Source organism: Pinus tabuliformis, chromosome 3_2 (assembly GCF_031772625.1).
Source record: "Pinus tabuliformis cultivar Carrire ecotype Pingquan chromosome 3_2, CPIR1, whole genome shotgun sequence".
NCBI lineage: Eukaryota > Viridiplantae > Streptophyta > Pinopsida > Pinales > Pinaceae > Pinus > Pinus tabuliformis.
The window spans coordinates 503686824-503692966 of record NC_142302.1 but is presented as its reverse complement, the minus strand read 5'-3'; the positions used below and the strand labels follow the sequence as shown (position 1 = coordinate 503692966).

Here is a 6143-nt window from a genome sequence, read left to right as displayed (position 1 = left end):
TTTCTAATAGGACCTTCACATGCTCCATTGCATTTGTAAATAAAGTGTTACAGTCTACGGCAGGTGTCCTGGACTTTCGATTTAAAGGCTAAATTCTCACCAGCATAGGCATAATAGAAATGAAACCACCGGGTTCTAGTCACATGACATGACTATGTTGAAAAATCCTCAAAAAGGTTCTATTTATAGCTTCTATAAACCGGGTTTCCTCAGAACTACAAAAAAAGAAATAAAACCAAGAAAAATATTTACAGAAATCAGATCGATGATTTGTAGCTACTGATTGATTAAAATAAAATAAGAAAATTTTCTTATCTCAAAACAATGGTGAAGCTAAACAACAACTCTACAAAACTTCTGCATTGGCCCATTAACCTCCTTGCACAGGAGAGGAGTGGCCATTCAAGGACATCGAGTTTAAGAAGTAGTATAGCTTTGTCACAGTTATTGACATAACATGCTCTCGTAGACAAGGAGTGTTGTTATTACAAAAATAAAGAAAATAGATCTCATTCAAAGAAGGAGGAAAATTTAAGGTGGTCATTGGCATTGTGTTATTGGTGTCAACATGCAGATCTTTTTCTACATGTCAGAAATTTGATGGTCCCTGTGAGGGAGGTGACAAGAGAGGATGGCCTTGCTGACAGACTAGAAGTCTTTGCATAGATGGAGGATGCACCCATGCCCGACAGAACAGAGTACGCCCCGTTCAACATAATGTGACTCACATACTACACTGCAATGTAAGGACCATTAGAAATGTGGACATTAGTGCCTCTGCCATTGATTGTCTTGTAGTTGTTCATGATAAGCTCTTCTTTGAGTGGGATGACCATGTCGCTCTCAAATATGATCCACAGAGGCTTCTTTTGAATAATAGCATGGCGCAGGGTACCCGGCCAAGGATTGACCACATCGTAGTTGTTGGGATCAGTTACAACATAGAATCTTCCATTCTGCCCTCCAATAGAATTCCTCCTAAAACCAATGGTGCAGTTTGCAAGCCTCTTTAGATTGCTTTCCCAATATGAATCACGGCGCCAACAGTCGTCAATGTGGTTCCCCGTTCCATAAGAAATATAACCTAGTTCACTTATAGAACTGTTAATGCTACTGTAATACATTTCATAAATAAAGTGCTAATACTTTTTCCTTCTTAATTATAGCTTAGTTCACTTATCGAACTGTTAATACTATTGTAATACATTTCATAAATAAAGTGCTAATAATTTTTCCATCTTAATTACATGAATTAAACTGAGTACAACTTGAAAAGGGCATGCTTATCGGATCAATATCCAAACCAATGATTACATATGATTATATTTTGCCTTTATTTTTATTTGTTTGTTGGAAACCACTTTTACATCTGGTTGGTTGGAAAATAATAAAACTAGCAATTGCATGGAGAGGTGCAAAGGAACACCAAAAAAGGAGGATTCATGGAATTTGGAAGTTCATAACATATCTTGTAAATGCATGAATCGTGCATTTGAGGAAGGGGTTTTTCAATTCTCTACCTAGATTGCATTATTGAATGTAGTCATTATTTCCAATGTTGACTCCCTAAGATGAACGAAGTTCGTAGATGCATGCATCTGCACATTCTCACACGTTTCCTTGTAATAAATGGTTTCGATGTTAGGCGTTAAGTCCCACAAAACCTTATAGATGTCGAGCACTCTGAAGCGCCTTTGGCTTGACTTTTTTCTCATGGCCACGGATTTTCCAACAAGCAGAAGCTTCATTGTAGGGCCCTTCACAACCTTGGCAAAACAAGAGTCCCAAATGTTATCAAGCCCTGAAAAAAATCTAGTCTTAGAGCCATTTCTCGTTGACCACTAAAATCCCCACTGCAATTCTCAAAAAGCATATCCTCATGACACTTTAGAGTTGTGATGAGAGGAACATTATGCACCAATCAAGGAAAATATTAAGGGTGGGAATTTATCTTAAAATTTATAAACCTTGGGGAATATTACTAGTCCCTAATATGCAAATTGTAAAATGTTTGGCAATATTTTTGTAAAAATATTTAGATTTCTAATGATTTTATATTAGTATCTAATTTGTTTGCATTTTTTAAGGTAAATAATTTTATACTATAAAATATGGGTGAATCAATTTTAGAAAAAAATGAAAATTGGTGAATCTTTTTTTAGGAAAAAACATGGAAAATTAGCCCACCTGTGAATATTATCCCCTAAAATTTTCTCTTGCACCAATCACTCATGATAAAAAAATGATCTTTTTACCAGGTTTCGTTTAACAAAAAAGGAAAACAATTGTGAAGCTAGGAGTAAAATTGAGATATGTGACAAAAATTACACCATCCACCCACTAATAAAACTTGATATAGATAATTATGTTGAATGACTTTGTGTTCTGTTGGAAAATTCTCATCCACAAGATTACAGGACCCACAGCTTGTACGTGATATACAAATAGGCAGTAAAAGGCACACGCAAATCTCACCCGATTTTAATCATATCTTTTTGAAGCAGAGGAGAACCCAGTACAAAGGATTTTCCTTAAAAACAAGAAAATGGGAGTTTTTGGAGCACAAGGAAAGCCCTCCTACAATACAATGGCCATGGAGCACATGATGATTCCTTGAGAAGTGATGCTTCAAGAGGTATATTTTCTCAACGTTATCGGTTACTCTGCAATCCTGTTTGATGAGGTATCTAAGGTTACAGGCAATGGAGTATCCCCTATTTATCTCTTTGCATATGTTGCAACAACCGCCCAGATTCAGAAATCAGTATATAACATTTTAGCAGAAACATCCAAATGTCTAGAGGAAATGAGCAAAACCATGTCCCTCTTCTTCTTTTAGGAATGGTTTTGATATACTTCTTCTAAATTATATCAAAAAATGAAGGAAAGGCAGAGCTTTTAAAATAATTCCCTTGCCTCATTGGTTAGGTGGCACCAGAATCAGTCCCATCGGAGGAGTAGGAGTAAGTAGCTTTTAAACCGACCTTCGTTATTAGTGGAAAATGACACATTATATTTTTCTTAATTCTTTTATAATTAAATTACTATATTTAATGATTAAAGCATATAAGGTTAACATATATGTGATTAAAATGTAATTGAAAGTAACAATTTCAACAAATATTTAAACTGAATAAAATATAGTTAATTATTGAATATTGTATTTGTTGAGGCAAATTAATTACCTATCATTTAATTGTCAACCCAGGGGTTTCGTAAAACTTTCGAAGCATGCGTGCACTATATATTCTAGAAATTAACTTTCAATTTTGATCAATCTAACTATGAAACCAAATAATAACAAACCAAATTCACCTATTCTAATTGAACAATCAACTCAAAAGAAATCATAGTACAATTATAGTACAACGCGCGGAATTGAAATTACATGAAATTAAAAAAATAATCGTTCTTAACCTCTCACACAGGAAAATATATGAAAGGAAATAAAAACAGTTGCTCTTAACTTCCTGATAGGAAAGTAAATAAAAACAATCGCTCTTAACCTCTAGGTAGAACGCAAATAAAAACAATCACTCTTAACCTCTCACACATGAAAAGATATGAACGCAAATGAAAACAATTGCTCTTAACCTCTAGGTAGAAAGAAAATAGAAACAATCATTCTTAACCTCTCACATAGGAAAAGATAAGAAAGAAATAAAAATAATCACCCTTAATCTCTCACATAGGAAAAGATATGAAAGAAATAAAAACAATCACTCTTAACCTCTCACACAGGAAAAGATATGAAAAAAATAAATGTTAACCTATGAAAGCAATAAATCTTAATCCATGAAAAATAATAAATCTCACACATTGTAGGTGGCCAATCCAAAAGCATGAGAGATGGAAAGTTGAGAGGCTCCCAGTGAAAGCAATACTAATCAAGTTGAACATCACTCATGAGCATGGTGCTAAATCTAGATTCCATTCATAAGTAATCTTAACTTTCCACCTTAGTATCTCCAACTTTACACATGCTTTTGAAAGGAGGAGGCTCTCATATTTATACAAAAACATAAGAAACTACCTCATTAATGGAGGTTCGTTATTCTCTCCCTAGATCCCTAGAAAACCTCATAGAGTTACAACTCAAATAGGTAATGATGAGACACATATCCTTTTTGACCTTTATCCAAATATTCTTCTATATCTTGAAGGGAATTCGAATTTGAGGATTGGAGGCCAGATAAGGGTGCCTTGGAAGCTTCCAAATGACCTACACATGTTATGAAACTCAAGCCACTTTTAAGTATTAGCAATTATATGTCCTTTTTCTAAGTTTTAACCATTTAATTCAATTATAATACTAGAAATCATTAAACTTTGGAAAACACAAATGGAACCCATATAATTATGAAAATGGAGGCTAATGAAAGGTTATATGGTCATGGAGTTGCAACATGTAAGTGAAATGGTGGTGATAAAGGTGAAAGTGGATGATATTTTGAATACATTTTGGAGGCTCTACATACCCCCCAACTAGCATTATTGCATGTCCTTGTGCAATCTACTGCATTTCTTAATCATTATTTGCTTTTGAATGAGCTTGGTTTATATCAATTGTCCTTAAACTTTGCATTTGACAATTTCATTTCTTTTTTCAAAGTATTCCTTGTCATCCATTGAATTGCAACATGTTTGGTTGGTTCTTGTGTGACAACCAAATCTTAATTGGTATTGATTCTTGTGTTTGAATACCTTCCTTATTTTTGTTGTAGCAAGATTCGTTGAACATGTTTAAGAATGGATCTTAAATCAAACATATAATATGATCATCATTTAGGAATTTATTTGCAAATCACATAAATTTTGAACCATAATGCAGTCATAATTTATTAGGATAAGTATGTTAGGATGAAATGAAGTGAAATGGAATGAAGTGATATGGATGTGATAATAAATGGATGTTCCTTCACCCCCAACTAAAGGTGTTTACAGTTTTTTTTCAAATGAGAAAGGAAATATGGTGAAGTATTTTCCAAAAAATATAATTTCAGTATTCAAGAAATTCTATGATTAAAAGCTAGAAAAGAGCATACCTTTACTTACCTAGGAAGTGGAAAAACTATGCATATGTAGAGAAGTTGTATCTGTTGCTGGATCATGGAATAGAATGTAAAATTTCATATGCTTCTTGGTTGTATAAATGGTGGATGAGGTTGTGAAAGTGGATTCTTTATTTCTGCTGCTAAATCTGTTGTATTTGCTGCAAAATTATGAAATGATATAGTCTTCACCTGCTACAAAACCCAATGGTACAATTCTAGTCATGCGAATAAATGTGTTGTTGTCGAGCATGAAGAGAAGTCATTTGATTACCGACCATTGATGAATGTGTAGAAATTTTTAATAATATGACACTTATTCACAGAGATTATCCTGATTATACACTATTGCGGAATGCATGCATAATACATAACCTCCTCTACGTTGATCATCAATTTTGCAGAATTAAAAACAATGAAACATCAATCGCATGCACACATTAACACAATATGTAATCCGGGGAAAGAATACAACTGAAAACCCCACACTATCTGTATATTATAATGATTGAGAAAATTTAACAATACATAGTACAATACTCCTCACAAGTACTCAGTACTATCTCCACTTGTTACACACAAACTAGCTCAGATCTGAATCAATCACAGGTTCAAATCTCCTTCGCTGCTTGCCTGCCTCCACTGCAAAATCCTGCATGAGAATAGATGATAATGGCTGATCCAAACTCGTATTTCCCTTGGCTGAACCATGCAATTCTGATTGGCAATACTCAATCCATTGATTGTGTAAATCTCATGCACAACTATAGTCACAACTGATAGCAATCTCAACCTCTAACACCTGTCTCCACTGAACTGTCCATGCACTGAGTTAACTGATGTATTCTTTAGTTTCTTTATGAGTTAATAATTAGTGAATTAATTAATAATTAATTCACATCACTCATCACTAGTGTATTTGTAGTTAAACTAAATACAACTAGTTCAACCAAGTCAAACTGAACACAACTCCATCAACTCCTCAATCAACTCCACCAAACTCAATCACTTGAGTTCTAATTGAAGTCCATCATGCAATAGCTCAACTGACCCATAAGAAAAGCGTATTTCCTTCTAACAACTGCATGTGCC

The 6143-nt window shown here is 34.1% G+C and overlaps 1 pseudogene; it reads right to left on the bottom strand.

The window, feature by feature from the left end:
* Positions 1–731: 731 nt before the first annotated feature.
* LOC149181496 (pectate lyase pseudogene) lies at positions 732–1124 on the bottom strand (annotated as a pseudogene).
* Positions 1125–6143: the final 5019 nt, after the last annotated feature.